The sequence below is a fragment of the Xenopus laevis genome, chromosome 7L (assembly GCF_017654675.1).
Source record: "Xenopus laevis strain J_2021 chromosome 7L, Xenopus_laevis_v10.1, whole genome shotgun sequence".
NCBI classification, from domain to species: Eukaryota; Metazoa; Chordata; class Amphibia; order Anura; family Pipidae; genus Xenopus; species Xenopus laevis.
Genome location: NC_054383.1, coordinates 133,824,695 through 133,839,212, shown reverse-complemented (window position 1 = coordinate 133,839,212; position 14,518 = coordinate 133,824,695). Strand labels below are relative to the sequence as shown.

Genomic DNA, 14,518 nt, shown 5'->3' with positions numbered 1-14,518 from the left:
AAAACACTGCATTAGTTACATTTATTCAACAAAAAGATGCTGGTATGTGAGTATTTATAATTACAGTCCTACTGACAGCAAAAAAGTGACAGGTTTCCTTTAAAGGACTGTAATTATAAATACTCACATACCAGCATCTTTTTGTTGAATAAATGTAACTAATGCAGTGTTTTCAAAGAGTGCACGAGACTCTACCAGTCCCACTTTCTGAAAGTCGTCACGCAAAGCCTCAAGGGAAAAACTATAAATGTCATGAGATTTCACCTCCCGCGCGGAGAAGAAAGATAAGGCAGCAGGAAACTCCGACAGCGTTTGCCCCTCCCACTTCCCAAATCACGGCAGTCCTCTAGCTGCAACTCTTGTCTGTATTCGGCGTGAAGGACAGACTGAAGGGTAATTAGTTTATTCATGTTAGAGCTCTCTGTTAGTGTCTGTTTACTTTGATTTAATGGTCTGGCTTTTGTGAAATGTGAACAGTACTTTGTTTATTTATTTTAGAGACTTGATAAGGCTACGCTATGGAGTGCTCTGTTAGTGACTGTTCACCTTGATTTAATGGTCAGTCTTTTGTGAAACATGTGCATTTCTGTGTGTGTGTGTATGTGTGTGAGAGTATCTCTGTGTGTCCCTGAGTCTGTGTTTGAGTGTGTATCCATAAGTCTGTGAGTGTGTGTATGCCTGAGTGTGTGTGTGTGTCTGAGCAGGGCCGGCCTTAGGCCTATTGGACCAATTGGGCCCAATAGGGCCCCGCACCTCTGGGGGGCCCCGCACCACAGGGCAGCACAGATAATATTTCCCTCAGCACATGATGCTGCCTGGCCTGCCCCCAACTTTGAGAGTCCAGCCCATCCAAAAATCCATAGGTCTAGCCTGCCCCCAACTCTAATAGGCCCAGCTTTCCTCCAACCTTGATAGGCCCTGCCTGCCCCAATCCAACCAAGCCTGCTCCCAAGCTGAATCGGCCCAGCCTTTGTCTAGGGGCCCCGCCAACATGGTCCCAATTGGGCCCCACATTTGATAGGACCAGCCCTGTGTCTGAGTGTGTGTATGCCTGAGTGTGTGTGTCCCTGAGTCTGTGTTTGAGTGTGTATCCATGAGTCTGTGAGTGTGTGTATGCCTGAGTGTGTGTGCGCCTGATTGTGTGTGTGTGTGAGTTCTGTTGACCTGCCTTATAGGTGCAACTCCATGAGTAACCAACCCCCACATGCAGTCACAGGCAACTGAAAATAAGAAAATAAATACATTTTCATGAACTGAACATTCTGCCTTCCACTGGTTTGAGGGATCATCTGATGATTATTTAGAAAAGGCTTGATGAGGCTTGATTCTGCATTATGTCAGGTCTTACACTATATTTGGCTTTGGGAATAGATACCTACATTTCTCCTCAACTACAGATATAATGGGCCTCTCTGGTGGAGGGGAAATAGATTTATGCATTTTATGTAGTGTGTAGATGATGGGAATATGGGGATAGTTTGAACTCAGATGTATTATGGTCTATCAAGCCTGCTTGGTGGGCTACGATAAGTTTATCATCCAGTTCACATTTATATAAAGTAGTTGGGTCATTGGGCAGAACACGGTATGTAGAGCCATCATATAGTTGTGTGATTAGTTCAGATTTATAATATGAATAATCCAATAGCACAATATATCTGCCCTTATCTGCCGATCAGCTGACTAAATTGGTATCTTCAGTAAGAGTAGCAATGGCCAAGCATTCGGCAGGTGTAAAGTTAGGGTGAGACTTAAACTTAAACCCATGAGACCTTATATAGTTAGAGTTAACTAAAGGTGTGGATACATGCCGGGGGATTATGGGGGTTCAAATTTACTTGAAACCCTAAACTTGGGGTGACAAATCTCTATACTCTCCTTAAAGTGTTTCTTAAGCTTAAAGAGGACCTGTCACCTTGAGACATGAGTAATATATAACTTTTCCTCCTTTAGTTAAACCCTTTAGTCAGCTGTTTTTGTCTATATCCAAAACAGATTAGAAAATATCCTACATGTAAAAAGAGTTTCATAGGCGCTGCCATCTTGAAACAGGACCCCTTTGTGTTTTGTGTGTGGGCTGTGCCAAACTGCCAAATCTCGTGCATGACTAGTCATAGAGTAAACTCTGTGATAGATTAATGTAGGGCTATGGCGAGAATGGCCACTTTAAAGAGCATTCTTTTGGTTGATCAATATATGAAGAGAACGTGGGAATGTGGGGAGAGCAGTGACATGTACGAAGTGCTGAATGGAAAGTGAAAGTAATTGCCTAAGGCATAGAGGAGGGGCAGACAATATTTGATTGACAGCTGAGATGTTTAAATGAGCTTACAACAGCTATGAATGCTTTAATAAAAAACAGAAATTGGATTTCATGTTTAATTTGAAAAGGACTTTTATTATACAGCTTTGTGTCTCTGGGTGACAGGTCCACTTTAATCTATATCATAATAATCCCGCACAATTAAAAACACCCAAACCCATAAAGATAATGGCACTGCAGATTTAGTTGGAGGGGCCCCTATACAACTAGATTTTTGTTGAAATAATGAATGTGTCCATGTAGTTACGATATTCCAGATGTCAACAAATATGCATCCCGATTTTGTAAACTGTTATAAATTATACACCTCAAAATCTGTCCACTTTGTAATCCAAAATCAGACGTTAAAGTGGTGTGAGCAATTGTGCATAGATGTAAAGGTGAATTAGCGTGAGTATAAATGTAGCATACAATTATGTTTGGCGTGTGATTCCTTTAGGACTAGTGATGGGCGAATTTATTCGCCAGGCGCGAATTCGCGGCGAATTTGCGCGATTCGCGGCAGGCGAATAAATTCGCGAAACGCCCGCGAAAATTCACCGAAAAAATTCGCCAGGGTCAAAAATTTTTTCGAAAAAACGGACGCCGGCGTCAAAAACGGGCGCCGGCGTCAGAAAAACGGGCGCCGGCGTCAAAAACGGGCGCTAATTTTTCGGCGAAGCGAAACGGCGCAAATTCGCCCATCACTATTTAGGACATCAAAACAGTAGTTAATTAATCCCATATGTTTCCACTCCAGCATTATTTAATACCTTGCATGCATGAAATTACAGTGTCTCTGTGTTATACTGACAGCATGTTAAGCAAACAGCCGTTCCCACAGGTATCTAATTAAGATATTAAGATACAACTAGTGGTCGGGATTACGGGATTACAAAGTATCCTCATATATATATATATATATATATATATATATATATATATATATATATATATATATATATATATATATGCTCAGAGCTCAATGCTCACAGATTTAAAATGTAAAAATAAAACACTTGATCCCAATTTAGATATAATTAATCCTTATAATCCAGCCTATTGGGTTTAATTAATGTTTATATGATTTTCTAGTAGACTTAAGGTATGGAGATCCAAATTAATTAATGGAAAGATCCATTATCCGAAAAACCCCAGGTCCCGAAGCATTCGGGAAAACTTTGTCAGAGTAGCAAAGTACAATTAGTTGGTGAGTTGCCTACATACTGGAGTAAATAAATTGCAGCAGAAGGAAAGTATTTATGCTGTTGATTACTGATCAGAGATAACCAGTTTATTAGACAAACAGTATTTTCCCTTGTTCAGCATGACGTTTGAAACAATAGGGCTTGTGCTGAAATGATTATATGTATCCATCTACAGAACATTCTTCCAATGTCCATTTGACCTATCCATGTGGTCTTTATAGAGGTTCTTTTTGGATAGTGGTGACTTTTTTCTTACACCATTGCTGGTTATTGTTCTTCTGATGGTGGAGTCATAAACACTAACATTTGTTTGTACAAGAGAGGACTTTAGTATGTTAGCTGGTAGCCTGAGGTTGTTTGAGATCTCCTGGAATGTTGCATTCCTTGCTCTTGGTGTGATCTCTGTTGGTCAGCCTCTCCTAGGGAGGGTCACAATGGTGTTGCATGACAGTAAGACTGATGGAGTCCAATCTCTTTAGAAAACATTTTGCTATCTTTTCCACTCTGATGACCCTACAGAACTGTGACTATGAAGATTTTCATTCATCCAGGTCATGGTATATCTAATATAAATAACAACTGGACTTGCTGAGTAATCATTGAAGACATTTCACTACTCATCCGAGCAGCTTCAAAGGGAAGGAGGGCCTTACTTACATTCCAGGGAACCACACAAGTCACTGGTTCAGGTATGTGGATGACAATTGGGTTAAAATCAGATCCAATGAAGTGGCGGCCTTTACAGAACACAATAACTCAGTGGACAATAACATCAAGTACACAAAGGAAGATGTCCACAAGAACAAACTTGCCTTTTTGGACTGTTTGCTATGCATCCAAGAGGGGGGTAACTTGAAGACAGAAGTATACAGGAAACCCACTCATACGGATCAATATCTGTTGTTTGATTCCCAGCTGGAATACAAACTGGGTGTCATTAGAACTCTGCACCACCGGGCGGAATGTGTGGCAACTGATACAGAGTCCAAAGACAAAGAGCAAAAACATCTCAGAAAAGCTTTGAAAGAGTGTGGCTCCCCAGACTGGGCCTTTGTCAAAACAGCAGCAACAAAGCCCAATGGGAACACCAATAGAAATAACCACCCGGAGACACATAGTAGGCGAAACATAGTCATCCCATATGTAGCTGGAGTGTCAGAGAAACTCAGGAGGATTTTCAACAAACACCGTGTCCCTGTGTTTTTCAAACCAAGCAACACACTGAGACAAAAACTGGTACACCCAAAGGATCCAACACCAAAAGAAAAACAAAGCAATGTGGTATACGGAGTCCAGTGTAGCGAGGAGAGCACAGATCTATACATTGGGGAGACAAAACAACTGCTCTCCAAGCAAATGGCTCAGCATAGGAGGGAGAACTCTACAGGGCAAGACTCAGCTGTCTTTCAGCACCTAAAAGACAAGGGACACTCCAATGAAGATAGCAAGGTCCAAATCTTGGATAAAGAAGACCACTGGTTTGAACGAGGCGTGAAAGAGGCGATTCCTGTCAAGGTGGAGAAACCATCCCTGAACAGAGGGGGGGGCCTTTGACACCACCTGTCTGCTACATACAATGCTGTGCTAACATCTGTACCCCGGCAGTTTCAGAACACATCACACATCCATTTATGTAACTCTCACAAGTAACACCCTTTTCTAGGAGTTGCATTGTCACATTGGATAATCCTATCACAGTAACTACACAGAATCAACACCTCTGTGAATTTCAGATGTTACCTCTTGAAGAGTTACAATGCGCCATTGTGATAGGATTAGTGGAAGAGTTTATATGCCGAGAACGTCCCACACCAGTCAGTTGTACTGAAGAAGCTGCTCGGATGAAACTTCTTCAATGATTACTCAGTACCGTATATACTCGCGTATAAGCCGAGTTTTTCAGCACCCAAAATGTGCTGAAAAACTCAACCTCGGCTTATACGCGGGTCATACGTAGATACGCTCCTTCCGCGGCCCCAGCAGGACTGTCTGTGACTGACTGTGTCGCCGCCCGGAGCAGGTCCAGGAGCTCCGGGCGGCGCGTCCTTCCCTGCCGGCGTTCGCTCCCAAAATGGCGGCGCCCATGGCCGCCACGTGGGTAGGTCCAGACAGTCCTGCGCTATGGGATCACACAGACAGTCCTGCGCTATGGGAGAGGGAGGTGTGTTGGGGCCGCGGTACCTTTTTTCTGCTTTCCTAGGTGCAGCACCTCATTGGCACATTCACATCTTGAAATCTGACATGGGGCCCCTAGGCTTATACACGAGTCAATACATTTTTCCAGTTTTCTTAGGTAAATTAGGTACCTCGGCTTATACACGGGTCGGCTTATACACGAGTATATACGGTAAGTCCAGTGGTTTTAGAATTACTTATATTAGACATACATAACTGTGTTGAAGATCCTTAGAAATCTACTATGTGCCGGTGTTGTTAAGAACAGACTTGGATAGAGAAGACCTGGATTTCTTTTCTTTAAACGAGACAGAGCCCCTCATACTCACACCTGATTATCTCATTGGTTCAAACACCTGACTTCCCTTTAAATGAACTGAGAGTCTTAGAGGATCACCTACTGTTGCCCCACATGCAAATACATCAGCCCTGCTGAAACAATAGCACTATGTAAATATGTAATAGCACTATGTAAATATGTAATATATATAAAGCTGTGGTTAACACTCATATCATATAAGGTAAGCAAAGAGATTAAGTACAAAAAAAATACAACTGAATTGTGGCCAAGTCATTATTGGTCTGGGACTTTCCTTTTCGAATCAGATAAGTTCTCATACATCAATGGTGGTGTCAGTCCATTGACCGCATGTAGGAGGTTCAGAGTATTATAGAGTGGAAGATCTGAGCCCCATACATCAAGTCAGTTAACCTTTGTCGGGTCGGTTCAGACGGCAAGGTTTTGAGGTCTAGATTCAGGCAAGAGGTCAAAGATCAAGAGTTTAATCAATATAACAACACCCAGGAACACTAAGTAGTAGAATCGGACACTGGCTCTAGGCCTCGGCTGTCTTTTATAAGCAACTTTCACGGCAAAACGTGCATGGTGACATCATGCGTCATTCGCTGACGCCGCACGTTTTCATGCTGGCATCGTGATGTTCAACGCTGGCGTCCGATGATGTTTGACGATGGAGTCAGATGCTGAGGCGCTGGCGTCCGCTGACCACGTGGCTCCCCCTGGGCACCGCCATCTTGGATGGGGTGCCGCCACGGAAGGACGCACCGGCGAGCGCTCCTCACAAAAATCAATTTAATCACCCAAAGATGTTGGATCCCAACCCACAAGTAAAGAATACCAGTATTGTTATAAGTATGTTATCACAATAATAAGGAGAGAAAACAGTGATATATATATAAAGCAGAAGGTAATTCATGGGAGTTTTTTTAAACTCCCATGAACTCGAAATTCGACCACCTGCAATTTATTAAAAAATTCTAGTTTTTCAAACTCGGTGAACAGGATCGACCTGCAAACTTGAATCAAAATCGAATTTGATTCGAGTTTTTTCACTGAAAAAAAACTAGATTTACAGGAAGGCTGCAAACAACTCCAAATTGATCCCAGGACATCCCCCCATAGGCTAAAACAGCAATTCAGCAGGTTTAAGGTGGAGAATAGTAGAATTCGAATTCTTAAAGGGTCAGTACATGATACATTTTGAAAATAGAGTAGTGATGGGCGAATTTGTCCTGTTTCACAAAATGTTAGAGAATTTCCCCACGAAATCCACAAAATTGTGAAAAATTTGTGAAACTCGATTTTTAACACCGGCATCAATTTGTGGGTGTCAAAAACGACGCCGGCAACAATTTGAGGCGTGCCTATATTGCATTAAAGTCAATGGGCGTGCGGTAAATTTTGATGTCAGCAGCAAATTTGCGAATTTATTCCCCGACAGTGAAATGTGGAAATTCGCCATTAATTTGCACCTGGTGGATAAATTAGCCCATCACTATTCCCTAGTCAAATTTCACAAAAAAACCTTGAAAATTCAAATTTCAAAGTTTGATTTGAAAACAGTATGTGTCAACGAATAACCTAAACATGTCTGTGGTTGGACTGGGAACAAATGAAAGACCCCGGGGGAAGAATATGTTGGCTGAAGTTAAAGACAAAGTTCTCCTGCACCTGGTAGTTTCCATTTTAGGGTTACGCCCCTCCCCCCTGGTGAATTGTCACTTTCTTTTTCTCTTTCTATTTTGGAGCTGGTTTTGAACCCTAGAAAAAGCAGTGTTATTAAAATAAATGGGGTTCCCAGAGTCAGAGCCAGTGGATTGCACTCTTTGCTATCCTTTCTACTCTAATAAAGTGTCACTATTGGATTATAACAGTGACAAATTAAGTTTTTGTATATATAGATCATACTTAGCTTTCTAACACATGCACTGGTTGTATACACTGTTGCCTAGCAACCATTTGGCAGCCATCTTGGAAGGGGTATATGTGTTTGTTTGCCGGTGAAGGATCTGTTTATTTTCTGTTCCTTAAAAAGGTCTTGGCTTGGGACGGAAACATTGAATAAAATCTCCTTTTTTGCATAGTATACAAACACTGGGCAGATTTATCAAGGGTCGAAATGGAAATTCAAATTCTGAAATTTAAATTTTCAAGGTTTTTTTGTGAAATTCGACTAGGGAATAGTGATGGGTTAATTTATCCACCAGGTAAGAATTAGTGGCGAATTTCCACATTTCGCTGTCAGGGAATAAATTCGCAAATTTGCTGCTGACATCAAAATTTACCGCACGCACATTGACTTTAATGCAATATAGGCACGCCTCAAATTGTTGCCGGTGTCAGAATTGCCGCCGGCGTCGTTTTTGACACCCACAAATTGATGCCAGTGTTAAAAAAAAATTTTCACAATTTCGTGGATTTCGTGGGGAAATTCTCTAACATTTTGGCGAAGTGAAACAGGACAAATTCGCCCATCACTACTCTATTTTCAAAATGTATCATGTACTGACCCTTTAAGAATTCGAATTCTACTATTCTCCACCTTAAACCTGCCGAATTGCTGTTTTAGCCTATGGGGGGATGTCCTGGGATCAATTTGGAGTTGTTTGCAGCCTTCCTGTAAATCTAGTTTTTTTCAGTGAAAAAACTTGAATCAAATTCGATTTTGATTCAAGTTTGCAGGTCGATCCCGTTCACCGAGTTTGAAAAACTAGAATTTTTTTAATAAATTGCAGGTGGTCGAATTTCGAGTTCATGGGAGTTTAAAAAAACTCCCATGAATTACCTTCTGCTTTATATATATCACTGTTTTCTCTCCTTATTATTGGGATAACATACTTATAACAATACTGGTATTCTTTACTTGTGGGTTGGGATCCAACATCTTTGGGTGATTAAATTGATTTTTGTGAGGAGCGCTCGCCGGTGGTCCTTCCGTGGCGCCACCCCATCCAAGATGGCGGTGCCCAGGGGGAGCCACGTGGTCAGCGGACGCCAGCTCCTCAGCATCTGACTCCATCGTCAAACATCATCGAACACCAGCGTCGAACATCACGATGCCAGCATGAAAACGTGCAGCGTCAGCGAATGACGCATGATGTCACCATGCACGTTTTGCCGTGAAAGTTGCTTATAAAAGACAGCCGAGGCCTAGAGCCAGTGTCCGATTCTACTACTTAGTGTTCCTGGGTGTTGTTATATTGATTAAACTCTTGATCTTTGACCTCTTGCCTGAATCTAGACCTCAAAACCTTGCCGTCTGAACCGACCCTTTGCCTGAGTGATGATTCGTCTGCCTTACCCTGCGTTATTCTACACTGCTTCCTCCTTGGTCCGCACTACAAACTGCGCCTTCGGGCCCTGACAATTTAGTGACATCATTTGAGTTTCCCCAAGACAAAGGTTAACTGACTTGATGTATGGGGCTCAGCTCTTCCACTCTATAATACTCATAACACCCGGACCCTCCTACATGCGCTCAATGGACTGACACCACCATTGATGTATGAGAACTTATCTGATTCGAAAAGGAAAGTCCCAGACCAATAATGACTCAAAAAATCTACACTACTGACAAGGAAGCACTGAAATACACAAACACCAAATCTTGGACATTATTTCTTATTAATGTCTATATGTTTTTAGTAGCTGTAAGGCACAGTGCTCCTCAAGCTAATAAGGCCCATTACTGATTAAACTCCAGGACTAAAACAGTCTTCATATGCACTAACACATGTTAATCACACGCACACAGAATATAGGGGCCACCTCCGGACCAGGCAGTAGATCCAGGGTCTTCTGATCACTCTATAGCAATGGATGAAGCTCACTTGCCCCTAAAGTATAATTCACTTCCATTCCAAACACCAGTAATGATGTCAACCAGACTTTGGCCCAATTCTGTCCATTTTATGACAAAGTGCAATTGCTTTTATTGTGACACACAACTTCATCAGACACAAAACATCTTTATGTCAACAAAAACACGGCGATTGAGCTTGAAATTTCACTTTACTCCAATTGTGGATATAAAATGAGCCTTTACAGCTGTTGCACAAGAAAATATGTTAATACTGTATATAAGACTGGAACATGAAAGATCACAGTTTCCACTTGTGACTGACCTTGCTCTTAATAATTACGTAACATCATGTACTTAATCTCATTGCTTACCTGATATGATATGAGTGTGACCCTTATCCTGTAATATATATATAAAGCTGTGTAACCACAGCTTTATATATATTACATATTTACATAGTGCTATTGTTTCAGATGGGCTCTATGTTTTAACAATATTTCAGGCAGGGGGAATTAACTTGCAAAATATACTGTAAACATTAAGGGGGTTATTAATTATTTATTAAATCCGAATGGCAAAAGTTTTTTTTTTACTGTAAAATCAGAATTTGTAGTGGAAAAAAACTTTAATTTTTTTGTGATTTATTATACCCCGAGGATGGAAAAAGTCAGAATCTGAAAATCCGGCATCTCAGACCTGCCAAGGTTGTATATAAGTCAATGGGGCAAATTCACTAAGCGCCGAAGCGCCGAACGCTAGTGTTAATTCGCTAGCGTTTGGCATTTTCGTTACTGCGCAAATTCACTAACGAACGCTGGCGTAGTTTCGCTAGTGTTACTTCGCACCCTTACGCCTGGCGAATTTTCGCTAGCGAAGTAACTACGCAAATTCACTTACGCGCACAGTGTACTGAACGCTACCTTTTACGCCAGACTTCCTTCGCCTCCTCAGACCAGGCTAATCGCAATAGAGTAGATAGGGATTGTTTCAAAAAAAGTCCCAAAAAATGCTGGCGTGTTTTCTACATCATTGGTGATAGGCTGAAAAAGATCGAAAAAATTTTTGGGGCTTCCCTCCTTCCCCCCTACATTTCCTGACTCATGGCAACTTACCTAGACAGTGGGCACATGTGTAGGGCAAAATAACATTTTTATTTGCTGATTTGAAGGTTTTCTAGCCATTTGTAGTGCTGATACGTATTCCTCCATTGAAATTTGAATTTGGATCTGTATGCAAATTAGCCTTCGCTAGCGTAACTTCGCTTCACTTAGCGAATCAACGCTAGCGCAACTTCGCAATCTTACGCTACCCCTGTGCGCAACTTCGGATTTTAGTGAATTTGCAGAGCACTGGCGAAACTACGCCTGGCGAAGTGTGGCGAAGTGCGGCGAAGTTGCGCCTGCCGCAACTACGAATGTTAGTGAATTTGCCCCAATGGGAGAAGTCCTCAAGATATCCTGATCTGCTCTGGGTTTCATGGTTTTCAGCAAAAATCAATTTTTTTTCCCCCTGCACTGACATTTTTCTGGAAAATGTATTGATAAATAAGGGCAAATAACCCGTGCAGATTTGGGATTTCCTCTGTAATTACGCCCCTGGACAGTCCCTTCTTTACTTCTGATCTGGGTAAAGTAGTACATATATAGAATAGGGGGAATAAATCACTGCACATTCTTCTTTAAAACAAGGGACCAGGGAGTGGGCAGTAATAAATTCTCCTATTATGTGTGTTTATTCTACAGTATGGGACCTATTATCCAGAATGCTCGGGACCTGGGGCTTTCCGGATAACGGGTCTTTCTGTAATTTAGATCTTCACACTTTAAGATTACTAGAAAATCATGTAAACATTAAATAAACCCAATAGTCTGGTTCTGCTTCCAATAAGGATTAATTATATCTTAGTTGGGATCAAGTACAAGCGACTGTTTTATTATTATAGAGAAAAAGGAAATAATTTTTTCAAATTTGGATTATTTGATTATTATGGAGTCTATGGGAGACGGCCTTTCCGTAATTCGGAACTTTCTGGATAACGGGTTTCCGGATAACGGATCCTATACCTGTATAAGTAAAAAAAAAAAAAAACAAATACAAAAAGTATTGTAGAAGTGATACCTATATTGGATAACAATAAAAATACATTGAAAGCTTTCAGAGCACCAAGGCCCCTTCGTCAGGCGAAATACTAATAAAGGAGCCTTGGTGCTCTGAAAGCTTTGTATTTGTTTGTTTTTTTATTTGATATTTTTGCTACTGGCTAACACGCTACCACAGTTTTTGGTTTGTGTTTATTCTACAACACTCTTGAGGCCAGAACCAGAGTTGTCTCCCAAGAAATATCTGGATCAATTAATCCCATTAAAAGGCAATTCACCTTGAAATTAACGTATATGATGTAGATGTTCGCTTTTTAATACAGTTTACAAATCACATTTATTTAACTTTTGAAGGTTTTTGGAATATTTTACTTTTTTTTTCCCTCTGTGGATCACTACATTGGTATTTACAAATGTTATCTGGTTGCTAAGGTCCCCAACAGCCAGACAGTGGTTTTAATTAATACAGGAAGGTTTAAATAGAAACATAAGTTATAGCTCACTTCTAATTTATCTTAATGGCATTCCTTGAGTTAAAGTGGTGCTCATTATCAATGCATTGTGCAACATTCTTCAGACCTGACTGCAAATTGATAGGGTATATACTGTATATATATATATATATATATATATATATATATATATATATATATATATATATATATATATATATATATATATTTATATATATATAAATATATATATATATATATATATATATATATATATATATATATATTTATATATATATAAATATATATATATATATATATATATATATATATATATATATATATATATATATATATATATATATATATATATATATATATATACAGTTTATTACTGCTATTTACAACAATGTATCTTCTCTGCTTGTAATAGACACTGGAGTCTTCACTCTTAACTTTCCTTTTGAGGTTTATTCTTTACAATCTCTCCTATCTCTGTCAGTATGTTTTATTGGTTATGGCTCTGTGATATGAGTTGTGTTTATAACCACACTTTAAGTTACATCATTTTATAACACATATCACTGCTTTTACAATACCGTGTCTAGAGAGTTTAGTTATGTGACCACTAGTAAACTGATCACTGATTCACACGTGGTTTCTTAGGAACTAATTAACTAATATATATATATATTTAAAGTGATTTAAAGTGAACAGTGCATTCAATTCTTAAAAACCCTGTATACTGAAACATGTATACATGATAATAATACACCATACTATGGGGGAAATTCACTAAGATTCGTAATTGCGCCAGGCGCAACTTCGCCGCACTTCGCCAGGCGTAGTTTCGCCAGCGCTCCGCAAATTCACTAAAATACAAAGTTGCGCACAGGGGTAGCGTAAGGTTGCGAAGTTGCGCTAGCGTTGATTCGCTAAGCGAAGCGAAGTTACGCTAGCGATGGTTAATTTGCATACGGCGCCAAATTCAAATTTCAATGGAGGAATACGTACAATCACTACAAATGCCTGGGAAACCTTCAAAACATCAAATAAAATTTTTATTTTGCCCTACACATGTGCCCACTGTATAGGTAAGTTGCCATGAGTTAGGAAATGTAGGGGGGAAGGAGGGGAGCCCCAAAAAAAATTTCGATCTTTTTCAGCCTATCACCCATAATATAGAAAAAACGCCAGCGTTTTTTGGGACTTAGAAAAAATTTGAACTTTTTTTGAAGCAATCCCTATCTACTCTATTGCCCTTCGCCTGGTCTGAGGTGGCGAAGGAAGTCTAGCGTAAAAGGTAGCGTTCAGTACACTGCGCGTGTTAGTGAATTTGCGTAGTTACGTCCGTTGCGAAAATTCGCCTGGCGTAAGGGTGCGAAGTAACACTAGCGAATTTAAGCCAGCGTTCATTAGTGAATTTGCGAAGTAACGAAAATGCCCAACGCTAGCGAATTGACGCTAGCGTTCGGCGCTTCGGCGCTTAGTGAATTTGCCCCTATGTGTAGAGACCCATAGGGTTACATTTGCCCCTATGCCTTTAAATCCCTACCCTTCCTCCCTTCTGCCTAGTTACTGGGAAAAGCCCATGGGGCAGATTCCCAAAAGGACGAAGTGACGAACACTAACAAAAATTCACCAACGTGATGTCATTTCGGAACTTCGCCGATTTCCTAACGGGCACAGGCGTCACCTCACTAGCGAAGTAGATAGACTGTATCGTTGCTTCGCACTCTAGCGCCAGGCGAATTTTCACTCTGGCGAATGGACGTAACTCCACAAATTCACTAAGATGCGGATTTTACTGAACGTTACCTCTTGCGCCAGACTTGCCTTTACAGCTCAGACCAGGCGAAGTGCAATGGAGTGCAGAGATCTACCTCAATTTTTAGTGCAAAATTCCCAAAAAAAGCTGGCGTTGATTCTTTTTTTTCTGAGTGATAGGCTGCAAAGGTCCGTAATTTTTTTTTGGGTAACTGGGTTCCCCCCTACATTTCCTAACATATGGCACATAAACTATACAGTGGGCTCATGTGTAGGGCAATATAACAACTTTATTTTATTTATTAAGGTTCCCTGTGTGTAATTTAATGTATTTGCTGCAACATATACGGCCATGTAACTTTATCATGCAAATTAGGCAACGCTAGTGCATCTTCGCTTTGATTGCCGAAGT

General features: G+C 40.5%; 1 protein-coding gene across 4 annotated transcripts in view; it reads left to right on the top strand.

The window, feature by feature from the left end:
* Positions 1–307: 307 nt before the first annotated feature.
* The window catches only part of LOC121395679, a 32,994-nt gene continuing 18,783 nt past the window's right edge, over positions 308–14,518 (top strand). Inside the window, exon 1 of one of the 4 annotated variants that reach the window (XM_041569804.1) lies at positions 308–393. The gene's annotated coding sequence lies outside the window, so the exon portion shown is untranslated. The remainder of the gene's footprint in view (positions 394–14,518) is intronic. The other 3 variants (XM_041569806.1, XM_041569805.1, XM_041569807.1) reach the window with 3 other exon arrangements.